The following is a 17810-nucleotide window of genomic DNA, read 5'->3' on the forward strand; positions in this document are numbered from 1 at the left end:
ATTTTCATAGTTTAATAAGTTACATAAAGCCTTAATAACATATAAGAATGTTCAAGCATTTCGTAGTGCAGACTTCAAGTATAAGCAAAAATTACTCAAGGTTTTAGGACGGTCTCTAAACCTTAGAACAAACACCCCATGAGATCTTTAATGTCATTACAAAGCAAAGGAGTCTAAGTTTATAAGTTCTCATCTGAAACACCCTAACACAGTGAAGTACGTGCCGGTTGATTTATCCCTTCTGGAAGAATGAAAGGTTGCATTGGACCTGGTGAGATTTTAACCTGTGATCCTAGAGAATCTTCCAGAGCTTCAAACCTGAAGTTTGATGTGTAACCTACTGGTTTAAAGGGACCTACATATTAGTACTGGAGAGTCTGACATAGTGGGTGGGTACATCAGACATCAGAAAGAGCAATTTAGTCAGCAAGACACCTATATTCCCTGTTCTAATCATAAAAAAAGATAATCTTTCCAAGAGCTACCACAAGAAGAATTTTGATAGGCACTGAGTGAAAGCAAGTCATATTGCTGGAATTTTCCTTTATGGAGCCTCAGCCTCAGTTTGGAAAAGGGTCCCAATTATTTCTGAGAATGTAATGGCTCATTTTTACTAGAAAGATATTTGAGGTGTATATTATGCTATGTTCAAATTTGTAAGATATTGTTGAATATACATTATTTTTAAGTTCGAAGTACAATGATCTATTTATCTTGATTTAATTAATACTTCTTAGTATCACAGTTCATTATTACATGGATTCAGGCAGACACATTACATTCCCCAAAACATAACTTGGCATACTAATGACCTGCTGCAGCACTGGCTCTTACTAAGGGGAGCTTTTAGAAATAACATTCCCCACTCCTTACTACCACTCCCTACAACCTGTCCCATGGCTGCGGCGTTTGAGCCAAACCTCCCCGAATGTAGTATTTTTCACACTTTATGCTTGTATGCTATTTTCATTTGTGGAAGGCAGAAGAAGGAGAGGGAGAATGAGAAAGAAGAAAGAAGGAGAGAATAGAATTTTCAGAGGATAAAAGACAAGCTAGTCTTTTTGTACTGTGACATAAATCTCAGTACAAGTAAGATTTTTTGAATCAGAAGCAGTATCAATTTTGTGACCAATTTTACTCGTTAAATTATATTTTTCTTCTGCTCCTATTACCAATTTTGCCCAAATGATTAGATTTGCTTTGAAGTTAATCCAATTTGGTTTTAAAAATAGCCAAAGCAAGCAGAAAGCTTTAAAAATATCTAAATATTCTTCTTATTTTTTCTAAATTACCTTACCTTGCCTTTGTTTCTTATTTTCTTCCTTTCTTATCTATATCTCCCTTTTTTACCATCCAGTTCTGTTCTCAAGAAAATTAGTCTACTTCTAGAATGATGGATTCTGTATTGCTGTTAATTCCAGAAATAAAAAAGAAAGTTTTACTAAAATTTGACATATATAAAGTGTCCTTTCATTTCCCCAGCTCTCCCTACAAGAAGGAATTAAGAAGGAGCCTCAAAAACCAACCGTCACACATCTACATTGAACACAGGTATACAATTCATTGAAAGAACATTTTGGTAGAAATTGCCATTTTGCATCTTGACTGATTTAACTGCCTAATGACAAGTCTTACCACTTAAAATACAGTCTGGGGCAAAAAAATCCCTCCCACACCTGTGATTGCATATTATTCACTGTGCTTTGGGTTGGCAGATTAAATAGAGGATGCCCAGTTAAACTTGAATTTCAGACAAAGAACAAGTAACTTTTTAGCATAAGTATGTCTAAAATATTATACTAAAAGTCAGTGTTTGTAATCTGAAATTCAAATTTAACTGGTGTCTTTTATTTTGATTTGCAAAATCTGGCAATTCCCATTGTGCTTAAGGATGAAATAAAAGTGCTTGTATGACCTGAAAGGTGAATAGTACTTTCATAGTGCAAGGTTTTTGCAGAGTTTTCATCTGTAATTTGAATAAACAGTTGCTTGAAGTTTTAAACAAATTGTTTCTAGCTGAGGATGCTTATCTTGACAACTAGCCACCTGTGGGTGTTTCTTCTGTTAATCTTAAATACTTTGGCGTTAAGAATTGTTATTTTGATGCCGTATCAATGTCTGTTGGCCTTAGTGGTAAAATTCAAATTTGCATTTTGATGGTACCAGGCCAGACATAGCTATAGTCATAGTAAAATGTTTTAAGATTACAAGACGTCTGGCTTTCTCAAAATATCTCCTTGACTCTTCCATCACTAGCAAAATGGTAATTTTGTTGGAAAGGGGAGGGATATGTCTCACTTTCCAAAGTCATGAATAGACACAAACCTCAGAAAAGTGCTGAAACTGGGAATTAGATGCCTATTCACTGCAGTTTTTATCTTTCCTCTTCCCAGAGTGTTGGCTTCAGTCTTTTCATTATAGACTCTTCTTGGATCTTTGCTCCACAGATAAAAACATTGGCACCCCAAAGTTCTGACTTTAAACATACAGATGCATGCCAACAGAACTTCATTTCAGTTCCAATTCTCTAAGAATAAAAACCATCATGCCCAACTTGGAACAGATGAACACCTTTGTGCCAATAAGCCATTATCAATGTGGCAGTGTCATCTATTAGATGCCTACCCCAGTGGTGGCTTACTCTTGAATGTGGAGTAGCATCTATGGAAAAGACAAGATATCAATGTGTAGGCTAGAAAGATAGTTCAATATGTACCCATTACAATGACCAAGGGAGGTACATTTATAAGTGGAGAAAGATACAAGATAAATTCTAGGACATAGGATGAGGTCAGGCTTGAGTAGGTTGAAGCTTATTGAGCACCTCAGGAAGAGGGTACAGCAAGTATGGAGTAAAGAGAAAACCAAGGAAAACTTGGCCTTACCCCAGAAATCTTGGAGAGATCAACTATTTCAATGATTAGCAATGGTGATATTTTAAACTCCTCTTTTGCAGTGTTTTATTTTAATGCCAAACTGAAATCTGAATTTCGATTATGCATTTTATAATTTTCAGCAAAAAAAAAAAAAAATCCTCAAATATGTAGTAAATGATTAATATGAAAAAGACACTATGCAAAGTTCTGAAGTATGTTTTGTTTGTTTGTTTTTTGTTTGTTTGTTTTTTACTGGCTGCATGGAGTTTATTTTCCGCTTGGTGCCAGGTGCACAGTTCCAGGTGCCAGGAAAGCTAGCCAGTGCCTCGGCCGGGCGGTAGAGAGCCGGGACCTCACTCCTTTTTGGTGTCTGCTGTGTTGATGCGAAGGTCTGCTTGCTGCAGCCGCCTGGTCTACAGGGTGGGGAGTGGGAGGTGGGGAGGGGGCGGGAGGCGGGGAGGAGCTCTGGTGGACTAGTGCCTCCATAGGCCTGGGCTGGTGGTAACCGCTCAGGTCAGGACCGGGGCCCAGCGCTGGCTGTGCTGGACTGACTCCGGGCGTCCCGAGCCAGACTACTGGTGGTCATGCTGCTGGAGGCCTGGGGGGGTTCCGGGTGCTCTGCGGACTCCAACACCGTGGCCATGAACGGGAAGGTGGACTTCCAGAAAAAGAAGCTGGCCCACCAGTGACCCGGGTCAGCCTTGGGGAGACCTGCGGGGTGGGGAATGACTTGGGGCACTCGGTACTGCCGCAGGAGCTGTTGCTGGAAGTGGAATCCAGGCGGCGCCTGTAGTAGTTGTAGGTGGCCAGGAGCGAGCCGCTGGAGGGGATGGCCGCCATGCTCTGCCTTGCTGGCTGGTGGGACCTCCTGAAGTGTGTTTTTAAAAGTGTATATGAGGAGAGGTAATGTAAAGACTTTGTATTTTTAGATGTAAGTATTTGTTCATGGCAGTATTGGTTGGAAGAGTTTTGTTTGTTCAACACAACATTGATTTAATGATAGTTGTGTTTAACAATTTTTAAAAGAAAAGTTAGCGGTGACCTCATTAGTTTGTTTAGAAGTAGAGCACCCTGTTTCTTTCATTAAACTTTGATGGAGATTTTTGGTACTTCTAGATTAGCACTCATGTGAAGTTACAAATTAAAATCTTATATTCTGCTTTCTCCAATGTCTGACTAATTCTTAGAGGAGCTTTTTAGTAGTAATAGCCAAAGGCAACTATAGCACTTAACGTAAAGGGATTGGATTGAATTTTTAAGGTGAACTGAGTCTAACTACTGTTGAAATAAATGTTAGGTTTGAAGAGGCAAACCAAGTGTATTTAATGCTAACCATGTTCCAGGCGTTATTCTAGGTACTTCATGAATATTAACTTATTTATTCCTCAAAACAGTACTTTCAAGTAGCTGCTAATATCATTCTGATTTTTCAAATGAGGAAACTGAGTCACAGAGAAGTTCAGAGATTTTTCCAAGGACACACATCCTACAGTGGTGGAGCCAGAGTTTAATTTCTGTGGTCCTTGGTCTTTATCACTACTACATGTTCTCATGTAACTAAAACATTAACACAATGATTAATTCATAAACATAATATTTTCAAAAACGATAGCTAAATGTTAATATGGTTGTTCATGTTCCAAGATAATTATTAGGCTTATTTATTTTAGTTTTTTCTCTTGTTATTTTTGTTTCAATAGTTTTTGGGGTACAGGTGGATTTGGTTACATGGATGAGTTCTCTTGTGGTGATTTCTGAGTTTTTAATGCGTTCATCACCCGAGCAGTGTACACTGTACCCAATACGTAGTCTTTTATCCCTCACCCCCCTCCCAAACTCTCCCCCACCCTCAGGTCCCCCAAATCCATTTGATCACTCTGTATGTCTTTGTGTCCTTAAAACTTATTTATTTTAAGTGTTTGATGTATTCATGTTTATGACACCTTTCCCCTTTCATATTCTTTTACCTTTAAATAAATATTTATTACATTAAAACCAAGTATAGAACCCCAAAATTCCGTAACATAGAATAATCCTGCCTGAACATATTAAAAATTCATTCTTAAGAAATGTTGCAGGCCAGGCATGGTGGCTCATGCTTGTAATCCCAGCTCTTTGGGAGGCCAAGGAGGGCAGATCATGAGGTCAGGAGTTCCAGACCAGCCTGACCAACACGAAGAAACCCTGTCTCTACTAAAAATACAAAAATTAGCTGGGCATGGTGGCAGGTGCCTGTAATTCCAGCTACTTGGGAGGCTGAGGCAGGAGAATCTCTTGAACCCGGGAGGCGGAGGTTACAATGAGCAGAGAGCGTGCCACTGCACCCCAGCCTGGGCGGTAGAGCTAGAGTCCGTCAAAAAAAGAGAAGAAAAGAAAAGAAAAGGGGAAGGGAAGGGAAGGGAAGGGGAGGGGAGGGGAGGGGAGGGGAGGGGAGGGGAGGGGAGGGGAGGGGAGGGGAGGGGAGGGAAGGGAGAAAGAGAGAGAAAGAAAGAGAGAGAAAGAAAAGAAATCATGCAAAACGTATAAAAATCCTAAAAGTTCTTAGAATAATTTACAATAAACATAAGACTTAAATGAACATAAACTTAAACATTGGAGATACAGTATTATAGCAGGCCAATAACATTCATAAAAGCTGTTTTCTCCGTTTGATTTCTCCTTAATTAAGGGAAGGTGATATTTACAATAATAAAAGTATCTGATATAGGAATGGGAGATTCTTTTTAATATGAAAAATTATGCTACCTGACACTGTTTCAAAAAGTAATGACTTAATAATGATAGAAAAAAATTCTGGTTGTTAAAAATAACATAAAATAAAAGTGTTCTTTATTTTGGGAAGGGCTTCAAAATCATCAATTATATTTCATATTCACTCCAAGTTGTAAAAACTATCTTGGAATAAGTGTATCTGTATTATTACGTAATTTCCATAAATGGAAAACCACCTTTCCCCCTCCTCTAAGCTTTAATAAAACAGGCAAATATACATCTCAATGGCAGATTAAGGCTTTTTTTTGTAGCTAAGCCTAATTAAAATGGCAACATTCCAATGGTTTCTTTACCAGGGAGCAAGGACATCTGCAAGGGATAAAAAGATAGCAAGCATTTTGATGCATTTGTTTCCAGTCTTTAAATGTGGCAACAGAAAACAGGGATTGATACTGGCCAAGCTACAAGCAACATTGAGTTAAATGTTTTAAAAGAGTACAGGAAATCAAAGCAGTTAAATAAATTGTGATTTTAGGTTGTTGTTTTGCCTGCTATTTCTGACTGTTTTTGTAGCATAGACTTCCCCAAATCGTGTCCCAGCATATTATAATTCCCTCTTGGAATTATTTTATACAAGAGAATTCTATAAGGAAGAAGCTGGTTCATCTTTAATTAATCCAACATTTCTCAAACTCACTGAACTTGGAATACCTTTTGTTTTCTTTCTTTTCCAGCATCAACTACATGCACATTTGAGCACCGTTTGGGAAAGGCTGCTCTAGCATACTGTCCCTTGCCATTTTAGAATATTGCCTTAGTCTGTTTGTGCTGCTATAACACAGTGCCACAGACTGGGTAATTTATAAATAACAGAAATGTATTCCTCACAGTTCTGGAGGCTGGGAAATCCAATATGAAGGTTTGGTGTCTGGTGAGAGCCCAGTCCCCGCTTCCAAGATGGTGTTTTATAGCTGCATCGTCTGGAGGAAATGAACAGGATGTTCTTACATGGCAGAAGAGCAGAAGAACAAGAGAAGTTACCTCTCTCTGAAACCTCTTTTATAAGGGCATTAATTCTTTTGTGAGGGTAGAACCCTCATGACTTAGTCACTTCCTCAAAATCCCCACCTCTCAATATTACCACGATGAGGATTAAGTTTTATATTTTGGGTGACATTCACACTATACTAAATATTATTACTAAACCTCCAATGTTTTCAATTCTTTTCTGTTTCCTGATATTATTTCACAGTGACCATACATATTCTACATATTACAGTGCCAATCCAAATTACAAGATGGGAAAGCAGTGAAGGAGAAAATATAACTTTCACTGCCACTTAGAGGAAATATTAAGGCATTTATTAAAAACCGCTTCTTTATGTTACACTGATTTGTATAAATTCCTTTTTCCACTTCTCCGGTAATTGACTGAAAACATTTTGTGGCACCAGACTATGCTACATTCAGATTCATTCATAACTGTCTTAATACCTAGCAGTGTACCTAGAATACAGGAATCAACCAATAAATATTTACTGAATCAAATTAAAGAGCTTAGATTTCCTCAGCTTATTAATTTTCATTCTATGCCTCTTAAACCCTTGGAATTAGATCAGCTGAAAATTGACTCTGATTTTTTTTTTAAAAGATTACTTTGTGTTCATGGCGGAATTTAGCAACAGGTGAATTAATAGTGAATTTCAAGTATACAAATGAGATAGCCAGGACACATATGTCGATCATTTTTAAAATTCGTATGTTGTTTCATACACATACTAGAACTGAGAATTCTAACAGTACTTTTTCTGAGGCTTTTGTTTATTAGTATATTTTATTGTACAAAGGATGAAAATTTTCTTTTCCAAAAGTCCAGATGAACTTGATGCATATTTTCTTTTAATTTCATCATTTTAAAAATCCCAAGGATTTTAAAACTATGAGAGAAAGATATGAAAACACTGCCAGGGGTATTTTCCTTGCAAGCAAATATTTCAGATGAACAAACTTCACCTAGTAGAAATATTTCAAAGCATCAGTTTTTCTCAGGTTACATTTTTCACCTGTCGTGTGGCACAAGATGACCAGCTAGAAGGTTACAAGAGCCAGATTTGGAAAAGGCTTTCTTTCACAAATAGTATCGCTTGTGTCCCCAGCTAGTTAAATTCTGTCCTGACAAGCAGGTAATGAATATGTTTCTTTAATGCAGTGACTTTCCTTTATTTGCAGAAACTTTTATTCCACACACCATTCCATGAAAATAAAAATAAAACTCAGCCTTCTTTCAAAGGACAAATTTATTCCATAAAATAATATTCTAAAATGTATTATCTAATATTTACCAGCACTTGAGTTTTTTAAAGATATCTTTAACAGTTATAATAGTCTGGCATTTTCTGCATAAATGTGACTTCAAATCAGTTTGGCAGGACAAAAATTCTAAGCTTCAATTACATACTGCAAGTGAAAAATATGTATCTATTAATCTATAATAAAGTGTTTCAAGCATCTGCTAGGTTATTAGTGCAACACTTTTAAGTTTAAAATTTGCAAATTTTTTAATTTCAGATAAAAAAAATTTGTCATGATTTTTTCTTGTATAATACAAGAAATACAATACAAGTAAATACAATATTTAAGCAAATATTTTTATTATTTTGACTTTCATGTACAACTTTATTTATCTGGCATATAAAATTACAGTGCATTAGAATTTTTTGCATTGACATTATATACCAAAGTATAATGATTAGCTTTCATTTAACGAAACAAAATTTGCTCTAGGTATGTCAAGCAGAAAGGAATTTAATATAGAGGGTTGGGGTTGTAAATATGAACTAGAAACTGTCTGCCTTTTTTCCTGCTTTAAAAGATATTAGCAATGGCAATGATGGTCACCTCTGGAAGGATGTTATCTTGAAGCAGGGAGTCAATGTAGTCAGGTGACAACCTGTAATGACAACTTGCACAGGCTTTACATAAGGACAACCTGTTGGAACAGGATGGCAGGGACATCCCAGAAGCCATCAATGCAAGCCTGTGAGAATTTGATACGTTGGAGCAAGGCAGTAAGTACATGCAGTCTGGCAGGGATGGTGATTAGTGACATTGAGGGAATTGGGCAAATAAATAAATGAAGTATGGGAACAGATTTCTCACTGAAGGAGAAGGAAGGTACAAATATGGACATAAGGGAAATTGGAATAAACCTGTGGTGTTAGACTGAAATTGGCGGTACTGGCATAAACTCAAGGTTTTCAGATAGATAGATAGAGAGATAGATAGATAGATAGATAGATAGATGATAGATAGGTCATAGATGACAGATATGTAAAAATATAGATATAAAGATGTATGTATGTGTGTGAATATGTAATTGTATATCCATATTCATTCATACATATATTTTCTCACTCTTAATAGAAAGTTCTAGATGTAGCAACACCCCAGTGGCAATGAGCTCTCCTGGCATGCAAAGCTTGGTTTCTAAGTACAGTACAACTCTTCATTACAATAAAGTAGAGCTCCTGGGCAAATGGCAGAGTCCAGGACTGAATTTGGAAAAAACAAAACAAAACAACCACAACAAAAAATATGTTCCTGGAAGTAATAAAGTATGTAAATAAGTAATGCAACATTCAAAGAAAGAATAAAAGAGTTTTGTAGGTCAAAAGAAAAGGGACAAAGAAAACCTGCTTGAAGTGACTCCCACTGGCCAAACCCAAGAAACTTAAACATCAAAATGAATATAAATAGTCACAGATACTAATCCATAGAATGTCATAGAAATCCCTGAATCCATACGGATAAATAAATACGAAAAAGAAAAACCTGCCCTTCCATCAACGCCAAACAGTAAATGTGAAAGAAATGACTGAATTTTTAAAAATTCACCATTTTGCAATTATCACAGTACTAATTCAGACAAGAAATATCAATGAGCACTAGAACTGTTGGGTGAAAATGGAATGAGAGAAGAAATATTAATACAATGTCAAAATTTCCACAGAAAACACTTTGTATCTACAAAGTAAACAAAACCAAAGAAAACAAAACTTAACTGTGGAGAAACCTGGTATTCACAGTCTTAATCTTGTCATCGGAATTTAAACCACTAGTAATGAGACAAATCAACATTGTGTGCTACCAAATAGAACGTAATGAGAAGAACTGCATTACTTCTGTGCTATTCCTGCCCCAAATGTATAGCCCAGTTCTAATCATGACAAAATATCAGACAAATCCAATGGAGAAACATTCTACAAAATTGTTAACTTGTAATCTTCAAACACATCAGGGTCATGGAAATGAAAGACTGAAGCCCTGCTTCAGATAGAGAGACTATTAGATGCAATGCATGATTCGTATACCATAAAAGACATTAGTGGGGATATGGGTAAAGCTTAAGTGGTATCTCCAAGTGAAGACTAAGTGGGGCTTTGCTCTATTATTTCTGCAAGTTTGGAACCATTTCAAAATAACAATTTAAAACAAAAAGCACTAGAATGACGATGACTAAAGAGTCAGGTGAAAATGCTGATAATTTTCAAATTGCAACTGGCATTCTGAGAGTTGGAAAGCTGCAGGAGTTTCATAAACTTGCCAGTGACAATCCAGAAATTAGGCAGGTGATTCAAAACTAAACACACACAGGCTGTTGCAAAATTTCACATGTTAAAGACACGCATCTGTCAGCTGTTGCCAGAGAAGAAGTCATACAGCTTTTGATTTTGTGCTTCCTTCCAAATCTTTTGTTATTCTCATTTGAGGAACAAACCTGGAATATTGCTGGTAGGAGCTTTTGGGAAATTCCCGAAAGTTCCCAGACCTCAACCCTCTGGTGTGTCTAGAAGTGGATGTTGCCAATAGACAATCTGGTGCACAAAGCATTTCAGATCAATTTGGTTAACAGAAAGTTAACTCCTTTTTGTTATTCATTAATAAACAGGGTTGGCCGGATGTGGTGGCTTACACCTGTAATCCCAGCACTTTGGGAGACCGAGGTAGGCAGATCACGAGGTCAGGAGATCGAGACCATCCTGGCTAACACGGTAAAATCCTGTCTCTACTAAAAATACAAAAAAATAAATAAAATTAAATTAAAAATTAGCCGGGCATGGTAGCAGGCTCCTGTAGTTCCAGCTACTCAGGAGGCTGAGGCAGGAGAATGGCATGAAGCCAGGAGGTGGAGCTTACAGTGAGCCGAGATCGCATCACTGCACTCCAGTCTGGGCGACAGAGCAAGACTCGGTCTCAAAAATAAATAAAAAAATAAAATAAAATAAAATAAAATAAACGGGTTGCAGTTTGAAGGCAAACCCTTTCACTTTTTAACCAAATTTGCACATTCATTTATTTGTTCAGTAAGTATTAATTTTGTGCACCTAGTAAGTGGCAGGCATAATTATAGGTGCTGGGGATTCAATGATAAACATGCCAGAGAAGGTTTTGGCCCTTTTCCAGTTTGAAGCTCTTATTGGGCCTAGAGAGACAGTAAGCAAGTTAGTGAAAAGGAAAACATTCAATCCAGACAGGTACTATGAATCAACTAAATATGGTCGTGTGACAGAATATCTGAGAATGGGGGAATACTTTATGTAGAAGAGTGAGACTGAGCTACTCATAGGAGGCATTGGAGAAACAGCATTCTGGGCAGATGCAGCTGTAAATCCCAAGAGCCCAGAAGTGAGGAGGGTGCAGAGGCAGATGTAAAGAAAGGTGTCAGGCTAAGGAGTTTGTGCAATGATAACGTAATCAAGCAGAGAAGTTATGTGATGTGATCTATGTTTTAAAACTATACTTCGGGCAATTTGGTAGACAAGGAAGCATGGGGGTTAGGACAAAAGTACAAGCAGGGAAGAAAAACTAGGGGATTATTTTATAAGACTCTAAAACAATGATGATAAACTCTAGAGATACAAGACGTAAAGAGATGGAAGTATGGTTTGGAGGCAGAATTGGCAGGACACTCCTTTTTATTCTAGGTTATGTATATAATGTTGTTTTGTTGGTTGTTTTGGTAACTCAGAAAACACAGTGTGTTTCACCAAGGATGAAACTTCTACACAGGACAATTAAATGTTAAGGTTAACGTAATAAACAGTTGTTCTGGCTACACAGAATCCTGTCATCATCTTTTAGTAACAGAACTCCATTTTACTTCACTTTTGTTTCCATGACTTTACTTTCACTTCCCCATAACAGACAGCCCTTGTGCAACCATCAATCACATTAGTCCTACTCCTCCACCCTGTTTCACCCTCACCAGTGGGTGAGCACTTAATCCAATCTATTCCATCCAGACTTTCCTCTCCCCAGAGGTATGGTAACTCTAGACCTTTCTCTGGCCAGGTGTATCACATTTTCATTGAGTGTAGGAGTTCTTCAGTGCAGTGTCCCTCCAATAAATTCCTTCTATGTCTTTTCATCTAGACTCAATTTCTATTGCTTATAACCAGTCCTAACTGATACAATGATTTTCCTGACGCTTAGATATATTTACTTTGGAGTGTAGCAAAACATTCAAAGCAATTGTCAATTTAAAAAGGCATCATAAGACAGGACATAGTGGCTCACACCTGGAATCCTAGCACTTTAGGAGGCATAGGCAGGAGGATCTCTTGAGGCCAGGAGTTCAAGATCAGCCTAGGCAACATAGGGATACTCTGTTTCTACTAAAAAAAGAAATATTTTAAAGAAAGGCAACATAGAAAAATAAGGAGGAATTTAGCTATAATTTCCTATTACTAAAACGCATGTAGAAAAGCAAAACAGAGACTTCACCTAACTTTATGTTTAAAAATAAAACTAACCCACATATGTCTAAAACACATGCAAACATGCACACACACACAATAATAATAATAATAATAATAAGGTAGACTTTATGAGCAGCAACAACTCTTTGTTCTATCTCCACCTCTGTGCTAGTCCCTGGAAGTAACATCTTTTAATCATTTTGTTTTTTATACTTTTCATTGTATTCTTATTTTTACATAAGTTACTAATTTTACTCTTCCTGTTTTTTTAATTGTGAATATTATTATCACATTCCTATTATGACATGTAAAGACTTAGATTCTTTGCATCAGCATTTTAAATTTTCACTTCATTTTAAAGCTACACACTTACATCCTTTTTTCTTATCTCATAAACTGAAGAGAAAATATCTGATCTCCCACAATACAAAAATGGGGATTTTATTTTCCATAAATTTTCTTTCAGCTCTTAGTATGTGGCATCTGTTTATGTACTTTTACAGTTTTAAGTTTGATACATTTTATATTTCAGCAACTTTACAGTTATTGCATTTTGCCCATTGAATTTAAATGTTGAAAATTAATATAGAGAATTTTCATTATTATCACTCTCTCTCCCTTCCTTCCTTTCTACTTTCCACAAGCTCTTAAACAGCATTTTTCTCCTAGTTAACACTGTTTCAGGAGTTGAGGCACAGTCGTAAATTCTGTCCATTACACAGACAGGTGATATGCATTATATATCTTATGCAATATTTTAATTTTCCTGGAAATGCTAATCCTTTTAAACCCACTCACACCAACATAAGATGTTTTTTTTTTCTTTTTCTTTCTTTTTTAAATTCTCCACTTACCATATTCTTAATTGTGCAAAGTATTAGTTTACTAACTTCCCCTCTTCTCTCAGCCCCACTGTTTCTCTGTGGAGACCCTCCTTCTGAAGTCTCCACCTTTTGGTCCCAAGCTGGAACTGTTAGACAGCTATCATTCTGGGGCAACCCTTCATAAATGTGCTGATTAGATCTGCCTCTAACCGGACCCCATGACTTCATTCTTTACTTAATCCCTTTTCATGCTGTAGCATATCTTCAATAAACTTTCTAAGATAATATGCAGGAAACACAACAGTGTCTAGAAAGTCTTTCTTTTATCCTTATATGTGATTTGATGATTTAGTTCAATATAGGATATCTAGTCTAAAATTATTTGTCCTCATAATTTTAAAGGTATTTTTCTGTTATTTTCTAGCATTTAATATTGCTGATAATGTCTGATGTCAGTCTGATTTTGCTCTTTTTGTAAGATAAAGAAAGATTTTATCTCCTTCCTTCTTCCTTCCTGTATTTCTTCCTTTCTTCCCTTCTTCTTTCCTTTTTTCTTCATCTCCTTCCCTTCTTTCTTTCTCTCTTTCTGGAAATGTTTGAGGTTTCTCTTTATTTTTAGTGTCTTAAAATTTTATGATCATTTATTTGTTTTTTAAAATTTGTAGTTCACTATTTGTTTATTATTATATTTTTCCTGTGATCAGCATTCTCTGGAACCTTTCCATTCTGGGATAATTTCATTGAATATTTATATGATAATTGAATTCCATCTATTGATTTTTTTTTTCAAATTCTAGAATTCTTAATACTTGGATAATGGGCCTAGTGGATAGAATATCCACATCTCTATATGTTTTACTTTTTTATCTTCTTATTCTAATATTTAATTTATTTCTCTGACAATCAGAAAGCCTGTCTCTGCAATCAGGGACTGACGGACTTCCACTGCCTCACAAGGGCTGCACAGGGAAAGAGAGGGTACCGGAACAAATGTGAAAGTCTTTAAGGAAGGAGGAATAGAAACATGAATACTAAAAAGGCAACCGAAGTATCCATTATACCTGCAATCTGTTTATATTAACCAGTCAGTTAATGACAATATATTCAAGTTGCTGTGCCATAGAAGGTGTTTGATAGACTCTAGTAAATAAACCATTATAATAGAGATATTTATGCTAAGATGATGAGCCCGGTGAGAGAGGCAGGGTCCAGATAAAGGAGAGTCTTACAAGCCATCATAAGGAATTTGGACATTAGTTTTATGCATCAGACATTGTTAAAGGGTTTTATATAGAAGAGTCACTTAATACCACCTTTAAATAATATCTCCTGGGGACAGCTGTTTGGTGGCTGGACTTACAGAGAGCAGGGCTAGAGTCGAAGAAGCCGTGTAGGATGCCCTTTGTATGGCTTCCCGTCAGAATTCGGAAATTTTTAATCCCTTTGCATCTGTTATTCTGATTATTGTTTTTGAATGTTAATTGCCAAAATATAAGCATAGATGAGGTGAATTCTCTCAAGTCTATTGTTAAACAACTACAGGCATCCTTTTCATAGCTTGTTTTCTCATCACAGATATGCTAAAAATCACATCACTGCCATCTAATTTACTTTGAGGAATGTTTTAGAAATTATATCCCCCCCCCCCTTTGCTTCTATTTCATGGGACATAGGCTGTTATTTAATTGATGTTTAAATCTACAATATAATTAGTTCACACACAGTATATGATACTTGTTTATTCTACTGTTTATCAATTTTTTGTCAAAGTTATTTGCAAATTGATTTACACTTCTAAATTCAGGGTTTTTGTTTGCAAAGTATCTATAATGTGGTAGTTAAATATAGCTTTTAATAACAGAAAATTCAAAAGCAAATCTAAACTAACGTAAGTATGTCTACTTAAAATTATGAAAGTTTTTTTTTAACTTTTGCTCTGAACTTTACCCATTTTGCCTAATCCTGATTATTTTTTAAAGTACATCTGCTAAGAATTCTGCAGTACTTCTACAAGCTGGCATTTTGATATTTGAAAGGATTATTTGAAATTTAGATTTGGCATCTGTCAGAAAAAAAAAAAAAACACTGTCATCCTATTGGATGTTATAATATAGCAGGTAATGATTGCTGAAATTTAACCAATCACACAGAATGACAGGGGAAAAACACTCAGACAAGAATTTTATGTCAAAACCATGGAGGAAAAAGCAAAAGAGCTGCAAATTAATGCCGTCCTAGTATAATAGATTTTATTCTGATTAGCCAATGCAAAGTTGATGGTGCCAGATAATCCACAAACAGAGTCAATATAATATTGTTTTGTAAAGTCCTGTCAGAAACTTTTACACTGTTCCCAGTATTGTGATCCTCAGTTCGAGGGCCTGTCTGACAGTCTAGGACACAGAGAGCTGTCAACCCAGGAGCCGGCCCAAGATGATTGTTAAGGGGATTTGGTACTCCTTCTATTTGCCTAATAGGGAGCCTTGCGCTCAGCATTTCCTGAAGCAAAAGAAGACAGATGAAATCTCTGGGCACTTCATTGCTGCTGCCTCTCAAAGATTTCCTGTCAAAACGGGCCTATAAGGGGAGAAAGGTTTTCAATAACATTTTTTTTTTTTTTTTACCTGGCAGGATTTCCAGCCTTGCTATGAAAAGAGTTTGAAGGTTCTGTCTTTGTTAAAGGCGGGGAGGGGCCAGAAAGAAGAGGAAGAGGAAGAAAAATAACAAGAATAAGAAAAAAAAAAATGCTGTCAAACCACCAGATCTAGTTGTGTTTAAAAATAAAAAAAAGCAATAGAGGAATATGGCTCATATTACCAGAGCACACACAGAAAAAAACAGCTTTGATTGACGCTTTATTCATATTTTCTATAGGTTGGTTTATTCCGCCCCCGCCCCACTCCACCCCACTTCAAATAGGGAAAGTGACCCTGATGGTCTCGGGAAAAGCATGTTTGTTGTAAACTATTTTCAGGACACTTTTAGTAGCTGATGTAGGAAAAGGGGAACGCAGGTCTCATTTTCACCAAAGGGATGTTTGCCAATCTGCTTTTCTCCTTATTAATGCTTTCTTTATTCCTTCACTTCTGCTATCTTGTCAGCCAGCCAGCCAGCCCGCCAGCCCACAAATGCTGTCTAATAGCTTGTGAAAAGACAGAGCTTCTGTCCTCAACTGCCTTATATTCTGTGGGAGAGACCATTGTAGTGGGGGTAATTTCCTAAGTTTCTAGGAAAATATATTCACACTCAGATCCTTTCTACTACTGCCAAGCAAGTCAAGAACCACATCTGTTAGCTATCCATTCTTTGGCCCAGACAGGGGAACTGTTTTTGTCCGCTGTTTTGCCTGGTTAATGTGCAATCACAACTTTCTCTGTTGCTTCTCCCGTATTGTATCCGCCCGAATGGAACAAAGGCAGAAGAACCTGAACAAAATAAAGGAAAAAGCTGATGAAATAAGGATAATAAGGAGTGAACTCAAAGTTTTCCCAAACTGTGATTCCCAGCATGGCTTTTGGTGCTAATTTGTTCAAGACATCTTTGGTCTTTTTAAAACCGTGATGCTGTTAGTAAAGCAAGAACTGATAGCTGACACAGAACAATAAAACAAGACAAACAAACAGTAAAATCTCAACTGTCTGTGGGCGTTTAACATAGGAGCACACAGGTCAGAAACCCCAAGGATAATATAGAACCGAACAATTGATTTTTGTAATGAAAAGCCTCAAGTCATTAAGAAAATAATAAATCATGTTGGCCATAGGTTTTTGCTATGATACCAAAACATGCTTTATATTTAAGAGCATTTTAATCAAAATATATATGTAGTGAAAATGGGAATATAAACAGTGCCCGTGTTATCTGGGAAGTTTACTTAGGGAAGAAACTTCATTCCACCAAATAAATTGGATAAATGAGCTGCTATTATATGTTATAATAAGCCATCTTCCATTGAAGTAGCTTTATTTCATAATATTATATTTCTTTTTCTGCAGTGAAGTTTTAGAAATTTATAGGTCAAATTCCTATAACGTTAACGTGTGAGTTAACACAATAGATAACAAAAAAAAAAAAAAGTTTCTCTAAAAAAGCAGCCACAGTTATGGTAGAAGACTAATTGGCAGCCTGTAGGCAATGTAAAGGCTTTTTTTAATGGGGAGTTCCCAGGTGGAGGGAGCTACCTCTTAGAAGAGCAGCAGATCTCAACAAAGGATTTCTTTTTTCCTGAGAAAGAGGTGAAGATGTGAAGCAAGGAAGGTCATAAAGTACATGGTCATGAGTTAAGGATAAAAGAATATCATGGAACGTTTCTGGCAGTGCAGGGACATTAATGAAAATATGAGATGATTAAATTATGTATAGATGTGTGAATAATCATGTATGTTTTATTGTTTAGAAAAGACTGGGGTCATGGTGAAATCATTTGCACAAACTCCAGACCAACTCTTTTGATAACAAATCACTACTGTAATGTCTGTGTAGAACAAAATCTCGCCAAGCATTAGCAGTAAAATACCTTTTATTATTATCTGTTGAAACCAAATGGTACCATTTAAAAAAAAAAATGTAATCCAAAATAATACTAGACAGTCTCTGAAAGTAGTAATAGGATTTGAGAGCTGAGAAAAAAAAAAAAAAAA

General features: G+C 36.4%; 1 pseudogene across 1 annotated transcript; it reads right to left on the reverse strand.

Moving 5' to 3' along the window:
* Positions 1 to 3121: 3121 nt before the first annotated feature.
* LOC117092156 lies at positions 3122 to 3737 on the reverse strand (annotated as a pseudogene). The gene has a single exon (XR_004440650.1). The product of XR_004440650.1 is annotated as a pancreatic progenitor cell differentiation and proliferation factor-like (transcript).
* Between the last annotated feature and the right edge of the window lie 14073 nt (positions 3738 to 17810).

Source organism: Trachypithecus francoisi, unplaced genomic scaffold, assembly GCF_009764315.1.
Source record: "Trachypithecus francoisi isolate TF-2019V2 unplaced genomic scaffold, Tfra_2.0 Lachesis_group12, whole genome shotgun sequence".
In the NCBI taxonomy this organism is placed as follows: domain Eukaryota; kingdom Metazoa; phylum Chordata; class Mammalia; order Primates; family Cercopithecidae; genus Trachypithecus; species Trachypithecus francoisi.